At 37.3% G+C, this 18,636-nt stretch overlaps 1 protein-coding gene and 1 non-coding gene across 6 annotated transcripts in view; both read left to right on the forward strand.

Moving 5' to 3' along the window:
• The window catches only part of LOC107272193 (neurobeachin-like), a 147,215-nt gene that overhangs the window by 74,040 nt on the left and 54,539 nt on the right, over positions 1-18,636 (forward strand). The gene's annotated exons all lie outside the window — the stretch shown is intronic.
• Trnai-aau lies at positions 7,879-7,952 on the forward strand. Its single transcript has one exon. It is a non-coding gene; the product is annotated as a tRNA-Ile (tRNA).

Genomic DNA, 18,636 nt, shown 5'->3' on the forward strand with positions numbered 1-18,636 from the left:
GGAGGCCGAGAACTGCATCCAAAGGACACTCTGGTGAACACTGCACTAAGGCACAGCACTACACCTCCGGAAGACTCACAGGAATTCATAGAATTGCCTGGATATCGCGAGAACAACACGAGAACTATACGAATCGAGAACTTGCTATAACGTAGCAAAACACATCAAGAAAAACTATCAACAGATAGCACGGAAGCGCGAGCCAGCCCGTGACACCTTGGTCGGTGCCCCGAGACAGACTGCTTTAAAGCAGTCGATTGACAATAGCCAAATCCGAGAACTAATCATTCTGATTGGTCGAGATCCTTATAGCCGATTCGAGCACCTCGACCTCATCCAAACAATAACGAAATCTTCCGAGAGCCTTGACATAACTATACGAATCAACCCGAGAGCGTAGCTTCTGAGCAGGATGGCGACCCGAAGGGAACCAGAAATCTAGAACGCTATTTGTATCGGTAACCGAAGCCGCCTTGGGACCGTGATTCCAAAAATCACGTCACAATACATATATATTTCTATCTATACCCATCTACATGTATCTGTATATATGCATGTACAATACCTGCCTATACCTATTGCTAATAGATATAAGGGATAATATCAAAATATATTGACTACCCCGAAACAAGTAACCAATGAACAACCCGTATCACGTTCTGCGTCAGGTTAATCTCCAACCTATCCTGTGGGTTAAATTTTTAAATAGCGCACCTTAACTTTTGTTTTGCTTTATTATTGTATAATCTTCTTCTCTTAGGTTTTCTTGTTATTGTTACTTTTCACCGAGATACAGAAATGCTCTGATTCATTCGTGTATAAATATTTTTTATTTTGCTTTTTCTTTTCCTCCTTTTTATGCACGTTCAACTGTTCTTCTTCTTTTTCTGTCATGCTACCCGCTACATCACTACTGCATAACGGCTCGCAAACTCCTGCGAATATATCGAGATTTACATGGTGCACTTGGCGTAACATTTATTACGTAAGCCCTGGGATAGCCGGGAGGATTTCTGAGCGTCGGCGTTGAGTTATTGCAGCCGTTTAATAAATGGGAGGAGCGGAGGAAGGCTTTATGCAGATCATTGATTCAGACATTATCGGGAAATTTATTTTACATCGCTGAATATACATGTATACTTTTTATACTTATTTTATATCCTCGATATAGGAAAACCCTATGAGTTTTTATTATTTACTTTGCGAATGATCGATCCCGTAATTTCTGACAGCTGAAACGTTTGCCTACGGATAAGAAATAATAGAATACGTAATGCTCGGTGCACGTTGGCTCGATTGCTCGGCTATGACGTATAATTCCCATTTCATGAATTATACGGTTCCAAAGATTTACCAATCAATTACTATCGAATCGTATAATTACCGAACTAATTATTAGAAATGTCAATTATGATTAAGCGTACCAGGTAGTCATTTAACTAATTAGTAATTAAAATATTTTAATATATTGTCAAATATCATAAAATGATCAATCTGTGACGTAATTATTATTTTTTTTTTATACAATTTTTTGTCCTCGTGCGATGATCGATCTGAAAATATTGTTTGGAAAAAGTATCTGAGTATGAAAATTGGGCTGTAAGTTAGGCTGTGTCACTTTAATAATATTTTTTATACAAGACAATCTCATAGGACGTATACACGTATATGTTAGCTATTCATCCGATTCTCTCAATCCAAATGGTTTATTTGACCCATTCACCAAATACCAAACGTGCTCTGGCAAATAGCCCATTGCGGATACGTGCAAACCTAGAATTGTGCAAATAACGTTAGACGCATTCGTCGACCTCGTGTCCACTTCTGTCCAACGACAGCTCGTTTCAATCCTTTTGGTTATCATTTGTCATACCTGATAATACCATGGTATCATCAGTCGAATGATCGTCACTTGATTGACAGTCGATCATTTTTGTACACCCTGCGCGTAGTACGTAGTAGTGCGTAGTGCGAAAGGTCATTCGCAAAACGCGACGAGCGACATTATCGATTATGGCAAGAGCGAAGTTTATTAAGCGGTTTGTGAAGCGAAAAAAAATTTTTTTTTAAAATGGAAATTGAAAAAAAAACTCACGCCCCTTGATTTCAACGTATCCACGAGAGAGGCGAGCAGATTCGCGATAGGAATATTCAAGCGGGTTCGCGATGTAGTTTTTTTTTATTATGTATATTTTTTGAATTCTGCACCGTCGACGTATTTTCGCATGGTGACAAAAAAATTCGCAATCCAAAGGACCACTAACGAATAATCAAAATGATTGTCACATGGGAACGTCGTCGTTCTCTGAGCGGTTGGAATTTTTTTTACCTTCGTTGTTCGCAATTTTTCATGTGGACGCGTAGTTATTTATCATGTCGTGGTTTTTCGGCATTATGAATTGGAAATTATTGTAGAGTATACAGTGTGACGTACTTGGTAGTTCATTGCGATTATTATATATAGATATGTGCTACCTGTTTTATACTAATACATTCCTCCTGTTGTATTTAGGTATTTTTTTGTTGCTTCGAACTATAAAAACAGAAAAACAAGGGATATACTTGGGTGGGGATTTTTTCACTAGGAATATCATAGGGAATTCTAGTTACAATCAAATTGCCGTATCCTATGCTCATCCCTTGCTCCTTAGACGTATACGATAAAGTTGCTGCACCCTGCGCATCGATGGACTATGCTTGCGTATTTGAGGTGGTGCTCAATAAGGAACTAGGAACATAGAGTTTAGTAGTCTGTCATTAATATGGTATATGTATGTCTAAGATAAAAATATAATTCGTTCGCGAGTAAAATAAGTTTAGGGAGGCCACCTTCTTATGAATTTTAATATAAAGGAGTCCCCTATACCATATTTTCATCTCGTTGCTTTATCAGAACTTCTCATACATTCTTTAGTAGATCAATGATCAAAAGTACAGATCAGTGAGACTTACTCTGTACACGAATGTTTTTGGTCTTGGGAAAGCTTACGACAACTAATTAGTGTTGTCAGATAGGTAAGATTTATTTTAGACTTTACATATTATACAGGGTGGTTCCGGAATATTTTACCAACTGAAGTTAGCTTGTCCATTTGATGTCCATGGCAGAACCAAATAATTTTTCCGATAAAAATGTTCGAATCTACCTCAACAAGGACAAACATGAAACGTATAGATCTTATACTTGGTCGTTCTCTTTGAAGATTAAAAAATATAAAAAGTCGAGTATTCACAGCAGTGATTATTTTGCGCAATGAGAAAATATGAGAGAAATATATGAAAATATACTGTTGTGTACTTATCGTCGACTCGTTTTCAGCAAAGGAACAATTTCACGTATAAATACCAGCATACTAATTGCCGAATAATATTTGACGTAACATCATATAAATCATATTAAAATATGTTGTGTTAGCTTAATATTTCACGGAACTCCTCGAGCAGTTTAACAATCACTGAACCGTTAGAGCTTACGTGGGAATATTATGAGATTCCAAGAAATTTAGATAACGGATAATTAATGATTACAATAAATTATCATTAATTTGTAATTACATTATTAATTAGACACAATATATTTCGTTAGCAGAGGGAGGGATCCTCCTACGAGTTTCAATAATACTAATTTAAAAAAGTCTCCTAATCGTTATCAATTCGATGAAACCAAGTTAAAAAAATAATTTACATAAAAATTAATCCTTTAGCAATTAATGACCATAACGAATCAAGCGTTTCATTTATTCGTGCTTAATTTCAATTTATTGGAAAACCGAGGGTAGGGTGAGGGGAATTCTTTGCTACGTTGCCATTCATTATAATAAATTACTATATGATATTCAATAATTTTCTATCGTGGTAAATTTCGAAAATTCCAAGTAAGTCGACCTACTGTTATCAAACACGCGATAATGGTTGAGAAACGATATAATCTCCAGGTATTGTATTATCCTGACAGAGCTCTCCAGACAGATTCTAATACATTGCACAAGATGTATAGCGTACGGAAGGTGTACAGGCTAAGATACCGGATTAAGTTTCAAGGAAGCTCTTTATAAAAATATATATATATATATATATATATATATATATATACCCTGGCAAATATATGATATATACATCTATATCAAGCCTGAGCATTATTGCCTTGTATCTATATAACTATGTACAGTGTACTTATAAGATACATCTGCTAGGGGAAAATTCGAAGGTTAAGATGTCCCTAGGGGACAAGTATGATTCACCCTTAATTGTTATTCAAATTATCTCCTTCAAGGACCAATAGAACCCCATGTATTTCATCTCTGGAAGTCCTTTCCACGGTCCCCAATATATACATCTATATCAAGCCTGAGCATTATTGCCTTGTATCTATATAACTATGTACAGTGTACTTATAAGATACATCTGCTAGGGGAAAATTCGAAGGTTAAGATGTCCCTAGGGGACAAGTATGATTCACCCTTAATTGTTATTCAAATTATCTCCTTCAAGGACCAATAGAACCCCATGTATTTCATCTCTGGAAGTCCTTTCCACGGTCCCCAAAATTCGCGCAAATTGGACGTGTGTCCAGCAGTGTCGAAAATCGGTAGCTGGGAATAATAAATATCTCAAACATACGGGATGCACCATACAGTGACTCTTGCTATTAGAGCTGATCATATATTATTTCAAGTGACCTAAAATTAAGCTGGCTTATCTGCGGCAAAGAAAGAGATGCGAGTCTCTTTCAACCCTTTCCTTTTTTTTACACCCCTTCATTGCGCGACAGGGATTTTTTTTCTTTTCTTTTTTTTTTCGAAGAAAAAAAAGCGCCACACCCTTCCGGGTTCTGCGGTCCGTGTACTCTAGAGCTTTTTGTTTTCACTTTGAGCTTCTCGCCGGGTATGGCAGATTTCCAGAGAGATTGGATTGTTGCGTCAGGCAAAGGTATCTATGTATATCTAAACCACTCTGAAGCCGCAGCTTACTGGCTCTGATATAAATGGCTACCCGAGCCACGTGTCTGTAGGTGCTAGATGAGATAGCTGATACACAGGGTGTACGCGAAGTATACGTAAAGAGATAGTACGTCAATGAGTCTGTATAAGGGAGAAGGATAGAAGCAGGTTCTTTGATCTGACCACCTGCGGCGGAGTTAGACTCCCTTTATCTTTCTATATCGTAGACGGAATTCCTCCGGTGGATAACAGCAAACGTCTGCGTTCACGTCGTTCCTGCTGTTGCGACGGAGGGGCGCTAGAGCACGCTGGTTATGTTGGAGGAGAAATAGAGGGTTGATGCTGGAGCTGGAGCTCAGGTACGGTAGATGCATATACTCACTCGCAAGAGTAACAGACTGAGACAGTCTTGCCGGTTGCTTGATTATATAGGGTAATAGTTCCTTGATATTATGCCGTGAGAATAATTGCCCGGGGACAATTGGCTTTTACGCGTTGAAAACTATTCGTATGGTATTTTCCAACGCAGTGTGTCTGGCTGAAAAATATTTTGTCCAACCGATATATTATACATTTTCAGGCTTTTAATAATCCCGTGTATTTTTTTGTATACGAGTACTGTATATATTTATATTTTCTTGAAAAATTCATTTTGATTCGCTCGAGGTACTTTTGCCCTTTGGCTGTGGAACGACGAAGGAAATTCCGTGACGTTATACGTATATAGTGCTATTGTATTTTGTAAAAATTTCTCTTTATTTCTCTTACTATTATTTCTCTTGGCTGCTACGTATATTGTTTCCTCTTGTTTTTAGCTTTCCTCCCGTTTCTTTTTGTGTACTTTTATCTTGGCTTACTTATATACTGCTGCCTTTTCGCAGTGTCTCCTCCGTTAGAGAATTCTTCGATTCCCCGGAGAAAACTCTTCTGATACTAAAAGTTAACTCGCGTCTCTGCACCGTCATGTGCCAGCTCTCTATTTAGCTTGGTAAACGTGGCGATAAATAATTTAAATAATACAGTCGTCTCCGTCCACCTATTAGCTTGACTATTTTACTAATTTCCCGGTTCGCTGGACCAGCTTATCTTGTGTCTCAAGTTATTCTATGCGGAGTGCTGAATAGTCTGAAAGTCAATTTTGTTTCTTCGTCCGGGATCCGTGTTGCTTCCTGGTAGCCCGATTTTACATTTTGCACTGTCAACGTTATTTATTTATCAAACCTTAAGCTGCGATCGTCAGCCTCTTTTACATTCACGTTCCGTCCCAGACTCTTCTTAAACTTTAATTAATCTCAGTCCTACTTCCCTTTTCTCTTTTTTTTTTCACAAGACAGAACGCCAAGCTTCCTCGGGCAGACTTTCGCGTCGATTAACATTGCGAACTGATTAAGGCACGGGTTTCCCAATGATTTACAACGAGGCCAATTAAATTCTGCTTCCCAATTCTGGCGAGGGATTCTATAGACTCTTTAGGGCAATATCACGTCATATTAACATTCTCAATTTCGAATGACTGTAATTGCTAATTGATTCAAATAATTTTTTATCGATCGCTTTCAATTATCGTTATATTTATTTTACAAGAGTAAAGGTTTAATTGGATCGAGCATTCGTTTCATTAAATTGGCTGTATATTTAATTTTGTCATTTCTGTAACTGCAGTGTCTACATATATATGTATACGTATGTCTTTATTGTAAATTATACGAATAGTCGTTCATTGAAAATGGCCTGAAGAATCTGTTACGATCGTATTGAATGTTTGTTATATATTCGCTGCGTCGATCCAAAACTCAAGAGCAGGTAAACATTGATCGCATTGGTCGACAGGTTAAAATAGCCGATAACCGATATCTAATTAATCAATAGACGGAGACAATATAACGAGACAAAGTTTTCTATAAAATTAGCGAAATCAGACTGAAGTGCGTTTAATGGTGTATTCATGGATTTTATCTATTTACCCAATTGCCCGGTCCACCGATAACCCATATTAATTCGCAGTTCTTTTGCGATAGGCCGTAACGTTGGTATAACACTGCCGATTCAATTGTCCCGTCAAAAAACTGCCCCAGTTAAACGATGTGTTTACAGATTTTTTTTTCGAAAAGCAGCTTATCGTCCCGGCTATAGTCAGCAATAGCGTGCTGGACCCTGGATAGTCGATCATTCGACCTAGGCACTTGAGAGGTTCGAAAAACAAAGAAAATAAAATTCCCTAGCGAAACGCTATGAGGAAAGTGGATTGGTAGCGTGTCTGTATATGCGTTATCTAGCTTGATATATATGTATGTTTATATATATAACACACTACTGACGTCACGTCTATGCTCACTTAACTTCGTTATACCATTCCTCTTCTGGAGTGACGCTGCATCCCGGAACAGGAAGAACGTTTCGGGCGGTTCCGCTCTTTTCCTTAAAGTAAACGAATGTCTTCGCGATGTTAACGACAAAACGCTGCGGAACACGCAATATGTTCTACAAGTTTAATCCAAACTATGTCGCAGACTGTACTTAGTGTACTATACTGTATACCATAGTATAACATCACTATTGTATACTAGGATTATGTTGAAACCCCAAGTGGCTGGATGTCGTCATATTATACATGTAACGAGAAAACCAGAAAGGAGACTGTGTTTCATGGAGTAGGAATAAAAAATGCTCAGCTTTTTTGCTGTTGTTTTACTTATCTAAAATTTTTGTTTCACGGGAAACTCTTTTGTGTACTGGTTTATTATACGTTGGCACTGCCGATTGTTATTCAAAAATTTATACTTGATTTTGTACGGATATAACAAAATTTATAATGATAACAGAATATTATAATCGAATATTTGGAAAGAAGATTTAGCTATTATAGTTTTTAAATTTCAGGGTTTCGCCATTGTTAATGTTAGCATTCAATTTGAGTTTATGTCAAGCGTATTGTATGGGCCTGTTAGCTCAGCTGGTTAGAGCGTCGTGCTAATAACGCGAAGGTCGAGGGTTCGATCCCCTCACGGGCCACATTTTTTTTTCTTCGAAACAGCTTTTTTACTTAAAATTGTAAGAATTGTTATACACAATAAAATACAGAGATGAATTTATTCGTAAAAAGTTTAAACAAACAATGCTCTCTATGTATACAATTTCAATGTTAAAATCAGAAGTCTCGGTAGAATCTAGGCGTTGTATAATATACGACTGAATGTAAGAATACCAGTTTCTCTTTGCTATACTTTCAGAATTTAACAATATACTGTACAAGAAATATGATTAATTCCTATTTGTAAATTGCTGTATTCAGTGTATAAGAAAGATTTGGTACAGATATGAGTTATATATCGAACCCCTGAGCTTCGAAAATTATCACGCGAACTTTCTAGAACTTTCTAGAACTTTGAGGAACTATGACGACGAAGACCTAGATTCTCAAAACTATGATGTCGAAAATTCATGACGTTGGAGTCTCCTAGACTCTAGAAACTATGAAGAAGAATTTTTACATACAGTATTATGCTTTTATTTTGCTATACTTGTGCCAGATTTGGGTCATGCGTTTGGGAAGTATGCACGTAGTATGCAATAGACACAGAATTTCCGGGACGCTATCAATTAGTATTATTGCGAATGGCGTGTGCAGTTCGCTTTCTACAGTTGATTACTATCCTAATGAGCTTTTCATTCGTGAAGTTTTCATTCAGCTAGGTATAATGTTAACAACTGTTGAAGAACTTCCGTCACGGCAATACGACTGCGTATCTATCGCAGCGCAAATACGAGCATTGTTTTCGTGCAACTGTATCTCGTTACGTTTGACAATATGGATTGAAGTGGAATGATCCGATGGCTCGAACGTTACGGCGCTTTCAATTAATTCGTGATACTTTGTTTTTTTCGTAGCGTTGTTAAAACACGAGCTTTTCACAAAATTCAACGTACGATATCGAACAATTGCAAAAATGATGGGAATTAGAACTCGAAAAATAAATTCCAGCCCGAGGGGGGTATATCGCTGAAACTGAAAAATCCGATAATGGTGGAAAAAATGATTTTTGAAAAACTGCAAAAGAGTTTGATATAATGGTATCGGAAAAATATGTATACATTTATTTATATATAAAACTGTGTATGTCTTTACATCAGATCGATGTTATTCGCTATGTATTAAAGCTTTTCGTTAGACTCTGATGGCGGAATCGACGGAAACTGTTGAAAACTGATTAGCATGAGGCGATTGGTCTCCATTTCTCCAGTATCCGTTGAGACCAAAGAAACGTGGCGGCCATCTTTGTTTTTCATTATCTCCCTCTATCTCTTTTTAATCCTTATATTTAACAGCATACTCGCAACTCGGTACAGTCTCGCGCAAGAAGTTTCACGATATTACAAGGACGTTTCGAGGGTCGTGGGTTTCGTTCCTACGTTATAATTGGCCGTTGCGATTGCTTATACAAGTCAAGCGTATGGCTGAACTTCCTTCGACCTTATAGACGTCTGCAATCAGGATTATAAAATCATAGAGCCGTAAGTTAGGCCTTCATTACTTTTCACAAGAAGAATTCAGTAACAGTTTATCTTTTAAGATCCTCGTGGGTCTATTTTTTTTTCACTGCGGATCTTACGCAGTATAATTGAGAGTCTCTCGTTATACGTTCGAGAGTGAAATTTGTGGTGAGATTCTAAAAAAAAAAAAAGGATAAAAGAAAATAAACCTCGCTCTTAAGTTTTACGATAAGACCTCGTCGTCGTTCTCGTCATGGTTGGGCGCCATTAAACGGTATAATCTGGTTTGGCGAATCGACGCTTCGCGAGCTACTCGAAATTTTATCACTGACGCCCGCAAGTCGTGCGTCAGCGAGAACCCCTTATCTGCCCGAGAAGTGTATCTTTCGTCTTCGACTATCGGGTAATTAAGAAATGAAAATCCACCGTGAATCAGGCGACGGAACCGTCGGCTAGAGTAATATTGCTATAGTGGGGCGCTCTCGCGGATATTGCTTGAACTCGAGTCTCGGACTCATGGCAGGTCTTTTTTTTATAATTATCCCAGAAGCCACCTTGTAGAGGCAAGAATCATTTTCAATTTTTTTTTTTTTTTTAATTACCTCTCTTAACGTGTACCTTGACTTCGTTCTGCTGAGGCATTACTGTTAAGAAAGTTATTTCGACCAAATTTTGAAGTTTTTAAAAAATAGTTTTTTTTTCATTATTGGGAGACGAACAAAAATTCATTCGTCGGTGGTTGTATTCGGCAAATGCTGCTTTAATCGTGCCTTAAACTTGGTTCGTTATCCGATCGAGGAGTGTTTCTTCACTTTTTTTATTTTGTTTTTTTTTTTCCCCTTTTGACAAGGGACACGCTGATTAGTAAAAATGAATGAAACATTAGAAGAGTCGAAGGTGCCCGATAATGGCTTCGTCGTTAATTCACGTTTCACAAGCAGCAGCAAGCCTGTTTTCCACGCTTAACGATCATCATTTACATTCGTAACTTTGAACTGAAGTCATATCGTATTCCAACTTTGATCGCTCATTACCTACCGACTGGTTGGAAGACTGAAGAGCATCTGGCGAAGGTGGAAGGTGATCAGTCAGAAAGGAAGAATGGAGAGACAGGAATAAAACTGGAGTACCTGAGACTCGTTTGATCCGACGGTGTAAAAGTCGAATAAACGACCGACATTTCTATCCCTTCTGCTTTATAAAGCTACAGTAGACAATTCTAATTTACATTTAACAAAAGTATCTTTGTTATTTAATACAAAATAATATCTAATCAAATAATCCCGAGGGAAACCAACATTTTGTAAATTCCAAAATAATATCAAATTTTTTTTATCAATATACGAATTTGAATTTTTTTTAAGAATAATAAAATATTCGAATGGACATACTTTTTATTATATTTATACACAAGAAAATGTGTACAATCAGATTTATGAAACAGCTGATCGTTAGTATATTCCAAAATATCCATGACGAATCTGTAGTATGCATATATATATTTATTATAGGCATGTGTTTATACAGAAATTTATTAGCGTTGTATAGAGACTTGAAAGATTGATCGTTGAATCCTTATCAAATTATTTTCTCCTCGCTCCGCACCATTCACGTGATTCTTCGGTTTGAGTTGAACTTCTGTATATTTTTCTTGCTTGACGCCAACTTTCCTTCTTCCGATGTATACAAGTTATAAACTTCAACTCATTCGACATATGACTGCTGAGAAATAGTCTTTTTAAGTATCAAGGAGTGTCAACTTAACCGTTAAAGGTTGTAACGATTGAAACCTGTTGCCTTCAGCTTTTACAATTTTATAGAAAAGCCAGGCGGATATATCATTCGAGGATCCTTGACAGCTTTCTTTTTGTTGATAATCTCTTTTTCAAGAGTTGCAACCTCAAATGGTTTTTGTTACGGAAGAGGCGGCAAGTTGAAAAGTGAGCACTAAGTATATATAGCTGAATCAGTTTCAGTTTTCGAGATCGATATATGATAGTTGGTGGAAGATGAAAAATTTGGTCAATAAAATTTTCAGATTTACTCTTATTTTTTTCTACCATTACAGAAAGATTCTTCAAGCGCTTAACGTTGGTCAAAGTGGTTAGTTTTTATGGTATATAAATAATTAGAGTAAATAATTGAATTATTTAATTCATAGGACTTTGATCCTGGCACATTTTCCTGGTATCCCTATCAGTGACGTCGGGGTGTCCTTTACGCTTCTATTTTCGACGTCTACGGCCACCCCTCTTGGCATCACCGTTCCTTCCTGACACCAGCAACTCATTTAAAACTCGAAGGACGAGTCTTTAATTGAAAAAGTTTACTCCTTTCATTGGTTTTCGGACTGGCAACAGTTTCTAATTGAAAATTATGCCACGGACCAGAATGTACAGTCATTGATGCCAATTCGTGCGTACATTTTGTGCTTGATTTAAACCTCAAGATGATTCCTTTTAATTTCGTATATTCTAGGGGCGATTTATTTTCATTTTTTTTTCCCATACCGTGCACACAGAAAAATGTGCAGTTACGGTTACTGAAACAATGCTTGGTATTTGGACTACAAAAAATACTGATAACGACGATAAGAATTGATAGTACGATTTATGAACTAATAAAGTAATAATTGCAATCGCAATGATAAATCTTGAGAAAATTGACGTCACTGTTGTAAAAATTTTATTCTTCCTATAATAATTCATTACTGTCGAGAAGGCGAATTTTTTTGCGTGCAGCCACAATGAAATTAACAGGATAAAGATTGGTCGAATTCTTGTGGTTGGAAAATAAGTGAGTGAATTTTCTTGAAAAAGTTATCCCGTAAACCTTCTCTCTGCGGTGTTATCCAAGAATTATAATAAAAATACTTTACCCGAAATAAAAAGTTCAAAGTTCTCCTCCTGGTAATATTTTATTTTCTGTTCGAGGAGTTTGGTTGGTGATAAGGTTTATTTTTTCTTTTATTCTTTTCTTCCAAAGGGCTGTGTAAGATATGACATTTCTTTTTCGTATACTATATCTACACCATACAACGGGTGCGTCCTTTGTGTTCCTTAAAATACATCCTTTTATTCTATACAATAGTACAGTTTCATTATTATACGGAAATTGCCCTACCTGCATTCAATTTATTTTATTTCATAACCGATACCCCAAAAGGCTGATTCAAAATTTCTTTAATTTTTTTTAATTCGATTCAGTGTAAAATGTACCCACAAAGCTTGGTACGATTTCCTTCATTATTTATGTACCTCGAAATCTACTGCATGAATTATTATAAAAATTCTACCATTCCACGACACCTATAGTCAACCGTTACTATTGTAGACGTACTATTATTGCAATTAGTACATTTTAATTGCAGTACTTGTATTACACAATTTTTAAATAAAATGTCCGTCGCGCCTAACTTTAACAAAACCCAATTTTTAAACAATCCACGGACGACGTGCTACAATTATTCGATTGTTTATTGCTGCGATGCAGAAAATGTCCAAATCGAAGGGTAAAAAAGGTATCCAGCGAAAAGGATACTGGTCGCTGAGGGGCGGGTGGGGGTGAAGTCGAAGGGAACCACTGGGCTCTTATTATGACGGGCGGGACCGTAGGGATTTCAGCGGTCGTAGAATAAATATCATGCACAGCTTGCAGGGCAACGTGTTCCTGGCAACACTAATATTATGTCGGTGCTTTCAAGGCGGCCAGGAAATGGAGAGGTCGCCGTATAACCGTATATCCCCGTGTTATGACCGGCCGGAATTCATTACGCCTCATCCATTTGTTGAGCCGGATTTAGGAAGTGACGTTCAAGCCCTTTTCCGCATTGATAGACCAGTGGACGATCTGAGTTCAGTGCTCTCCTCGTTTGTTGGCATATATACATATATCTATCCTCATTTATTGCTTGTACACGTATATCTATATATACATATCTATATGTGTGCCTGTATAACCAGCAGCGTACGGGCAAAGGTAGAAACAACATATGTGAAGTATTTAGTGGAAATGAGAGTTTTACAATGACAGACGTTGAATGCTGCCGTGAAAAGGTCGCAGGTCGAATTGAAAATTTGGATTTTATCGAGGGAAGGTTAAAGAAAAATGACGAAAAATCCATTTCGCTCTATACGTAACAACGTATTGTTACAATATACTGGTGCAGCGGGAACATTTTGTTTGAAGATACCCGATGCTAGAAACGTATATGAATTTGCAGTAAGCTAGAAATTATGTATTTTTTAAAAGTCAGAAGTAACCCTTGAACCGTGGGATGTGCGAGTATCCGAATTAGCGATGCAACAGAAGCTTTTGTAATTTTTGTCAGAGCGTTTCTTTCGAATTTATGCGAAATACGAGAATATAGTAAATAATTTTATCTTGTTTTTTATAAAATGCGTGTCTTCGGAATATGCGCTGTTAGAGTTACTTTAAAAAGTGTAAGTTAAATTTTCTGTGAACTTCGCGTTTCATTTGGTAATTTCAAGCGAGTTTCTTAAAGCAGCGACGTGAGCGCTCCGCGCGGATGTTTTGGGAAACACAATTTTATCATGGGTATCACGTCATACACTGGGGAAACGTGCTTTTCTTACGTTTCTACCAGCTTTCATGAGTATCGGTTGGACTGTCGGCTTTCACGAGTCCCTCGCTTTTTTTTTTACGACGACAATTTTGTTGCCACGTGTACCATCCTATATCCGCAAGTGTCGGAATTACGATGGTCCTTGGGATATATACTAAATGTAGACTTTGTGTTGCCGGATTGTCGCGCAAGTATGACAAAGTAAGGACGGTTTCTACGGGACGAGAAAACAGTGACGGTCGAGGTAAAATCGTGCGAGAATTTCAATTTATATACTTGAGGATGTCGAAGCACATTGTCGAGAGAAATTTATTTCGCGTGAAACACATAGCTAAAGCATATTCAATCGCGCGGCTGTCAAGCTTACGAAGGAATGGCAAAACTTTTACTACCGTCATGTTGGTGCAACGTCGTTTGCAATAAAGCGCGCGGATGATTTGTGGTGTCCTGTAATTTTTGTAAATTAATGCGTCAACCAGTCGGCATACGATAGGAATGAAAAATATTAATTTTTATTAAATAAATAAATATAATGAAATATATAAAAATTTATTTAATCTCACGCGTCTCTCGCTCGTCTAATTACTATTATACGCTTATTGAAAATAGATATAAAAGTACACAGACTGTATTTAAATACTAGGACTGATAAGATCAGTAAAAAGATTTCGCATTGCATTAAGCGATTTTGAAAATTGCGCCAAGGAAAACGGAACTACGTTAAACCTTTAATGGAATTCCATTCGCGTAAATGGACCAGCCGTAATTTTATTTAGGCTAGAAAAACATCAGAGTAATTTAATTTTCTCGTTGTACGCGTGCGAAAAAGCTTCTCGAAGCGAGTGCTTCCGTTTTCCGGGGACGGACACGCTCGAGAAGCTTCTAGAACAATGGAAATAGTTTATTAGCCTTAAGCAGCAGGAAAAATATAAATATAAAAAATATAAAGAGAACCTTTTATTTTCGTCCCACTGGGTACATTGGTCGTTTAAGCAACCCATATTTGCCTTTCTCAAATTGATCCGGCAACAGGGACGTAAGCATTTACGTGAAACGAATTCTCATTTACGTTCTCGAAATTTCATTTTTGTTATTTCATCGCGAATCTCTGAAACTTGTTGGGTCTCGATACTGGTTCTCGTCGTTCGTTACGTAAATGAGTTTTTTTGAGTATTCGAAGTGACGTCACGAGACCCTCCTGAAATAACGGTGCGTAAATAAGTCGCGTGCGTCCGACGTATTTTCTTTAAACTTAGTGTTCCTGAGCTTGAGTCCTTTTAATGCTGTCTGCATCAGGTATTAAACAACTTCTGAACTTCAACAATGTGAAGCTTCAATGGGAATTGTGCTTCTCCTTTTATTCCTTTCCGTCTCTCGACTTCAGACTTGTCGCGCAAATGAAGTCCAGCATTTGCAATTTATTCTGGATCTCTCTCGTGTATAGTTGAAGTTGTCGCATTGCACCGTACATAATTTCTATTTCTATATTCTGCCCCGAACTCATATGCAATTTTGACATATGTACCCGTACTATACTACCGGCATCAGCTTACCTGGTTCGAATTCGTAAAAGCTGCATGCGAATACTACGGCAATAGAAAATGTGTTCAAAAAAAACAAAAACAAAAAAAAAAACGAAACATAAATCGGAATTGCATTCGTTTACTTTTTACACGAGTCGCATACCTGGCTTATGTAGTTTTCGTAAAGTTGCATTGCTGACGCCAAATCAAAGTATTCGTCAATTTTTGCCAGTCAATCGTATTTCCTGAAATTGTATGTTCGAAGAAAAGCAATTGGCATTTTTAGATATAACCATCAGAAACATCTGTGTTACAGCTTTATATTCATTCGTAATTTCAAGAGCGAGAAGCATGCTTATACGTTTGTATATCTGTATCTAATATTTTTGACGAAGCGGACTGTTTTGAAATTTATATGAAAAATCATAAATTAGGGATGTAGATAGGATTGGAAAATTTTTGATACTGAATTATTTTCGTTTTCAACCTGCGCTTCTGAATAATTCTATTTTCAGTAATAGCAGGCACATATGTGACATTATTATACGGATACACTAATATATACACCATATGGTTTCATATGGCAATTCCGTACTGGTTGATCTCTTCAGCCATTCGATTTCCAGAATTGCCCGGAAATGTATATAAACTTTTTAAAAGTATGTAAACCTCGAGTACCAACACTGAAAATCCAATTGTCTAACACAGTGTTTTATTCCCTGTCATTTTCACTGGTCAATCGTCAAAGTTTTCCCACAATCATTTCTCAAACGAGCTTTTCAAGGTCGAGACTTTTCAAGCTCTTCGCCAATTTACATGAAACCATTTTAAATTCTCTTCGTTTGACATCCATTCCATCGATTTACTCATTTTCGAAAATTATCCTCCAAAAAGCTCCATAGATCATAGTATAGCCTGCCCAGATTGGGGGAAGGACGGTCGGGTACTGTCTAACGTTTGTTATCAGACCGACCACCAATGAAGCTGCATAAAGATCAATTCCATGAAATCCTAGTGAATAGCGTAGTTATATACAGGGTGGTTACGTAATCGTAATCATTAATGCGTAAGCCCTGTTACATAAAGCGGTGCAACAAGCTGGGTTCATTACGCGCATCATATACGTACTTTCCATTTATCGTTAAAAAGCTCAGTAAATTCTGCGAGAATACCTGGAAATAGATTATTTCGTATATTGCATGCAGTTAAACCAGCCATCATTTCACTCGACGCAATGTACATTCGTCGAATGAAAATGTTGCTGGTTTTCCCTATTTCTGGTTTTCAGGATTAATTTCATGATGCAGATGTACTCAAGTGCATTTAATGCGCTGGACCATAAGCGCAGTCGTGTGTGCTGTACGGTAAGAACGAAGAACAGGCAGTGCGAAATTACTAAGCGGAAAGAGGAATTTCCGGTATCACTGGGTATATTTGACGGCTGGACTACTCAAATCGTCTTTCAACAGTTTCATGGAAACGGAACGAGATTACGTTGTAGATTCAAGCACAAATTGATATTGCATTAAATATGTCTTATTACCAAATGCAAATTTTTTATGAATTTCTACTGGCTTATTGATTTTTCCTAGAAATTTATTTATCGTTTAAATTGGATAATGGAAAACACACTTTGCTATATCTGTATAGAGTAGGATAAGGAGTATCTCATTTCATTACTCGGGTGTTTCCGGTTTTACTCGGATTTCGTTATCTCAAGCTAGAATTAATCCACCAGGTGTATTTGCCTAGCTTATTATTATTATTGTAAAGCGTGTTCAGATAAGTGCCCATAGCACTGTACTCTTGCTTATATTCATCCGATATTCCTATCGTGATTTTTTTCTGTTAGTTATTAATTTAAAAATATGGTTATAATATTGCATCTATCGATTCCGCCAATTTTAATAGGAACTACAGTAAATGTGAATTTTTTATATTACAAGATAGAAGATCAAACTGAATTTGGTGGGTTTATACCCCGAAAATATATTAAAAATATTTCACTTAAAAAAGCAACAGTATATGTTTCGTTCATGGGTCAGTGTAGTAGTAAGTTAGTAGAGGGAACCTCCTGGCATTAAAATTATTATAAATATTATATAATGTACAGTTAACTCCATTCAAAAGTTTTCAGTCTTTTTAAATTCAGTATAAAAAAAAAAAAAATTTCAAAAGACTCCTTTGCACGCTACGGCTCTTCGTCTGGCTCGAAAACTTGGTAAAAGTATTTAAAGACACAGCATTTAAGCAATTGGCGTGACGTCACACTTTGCAATTACTTCCACGACCGGACTAATAACCGTCTAAGCACACCATTACCTATCCCAACATAATTTCAGTTATGCCTATAATGAATCTTTAACAACATAAATCAAACTATACAAGTGCACGAAAATATGGAAATTACGCCGAAGAGTTAACGAATGGAATTCAAATTCCAGCCAGACCAGCGTCGACTATAGGTAGCTTGTTCGCCGCTAAGTGGATTAAGTCAGGACGTAATCGGCAATATGGAACTTTACAAAGTTCTCGTAAGCTTAGCTGCCCACTGGCAATATTGCCGGGAGCATATTTGCCGGACAAACTTGGAACGAGTCGCCTTACCTTGGTGCGGATGCGACTTGACGTGAACGATAAAGCGCGGCTGCGGAACGTAATCAGAGGCAGCCCGGGATCCCGGACCGCAGCTGCCAGGCGAGGACGACGAAGACAACGTTAGCTCTTGCGTTAACCAGTTTTCCCCTTTAAGATGGCAGCGACAGTGACGTCAGCAAGCGTTTTGCCAGAGTTGCGGTGACTTCTCGCTCCTAAGGGTTAACTAGCATAGTTTCCTTCCACGTTACGCACCCTCCTATTCCCTCAATTGAATCAGTGCAAATTTCACCCAACAGTTTCATTACAGGAAATCATCGCAGATTTACTTACTTTTCGGTCACTTGGCCTTTACTTCTAATTTAAATCGCTAATGAATATCTGTTAACAATTATTATTTTTTTAATCATTTTATCTTAGGGAGTTCGTACGTCTCATTATTTATCAGCATCCTCTCGTTCGTCCGATTACGTGTTCCCAATTTTTATTTTCTGATAAATTG

Source organism: Cephus cinctus, unplaced genomic scaffold (assembly GCF_000341935.2).
Source record: "Cephus cinctus unplaced genomic scaffold, Ccin1 Ccin1_scaffold1124, whole genome shotgun sequence".
NCBI classification, from domain to species: domain Eukaryota; kingdom Metazoa; phylum Arthropoda; class Insecta; order Hymenoptera; family Cephidae; genus Cephus; species Cephus cinctus.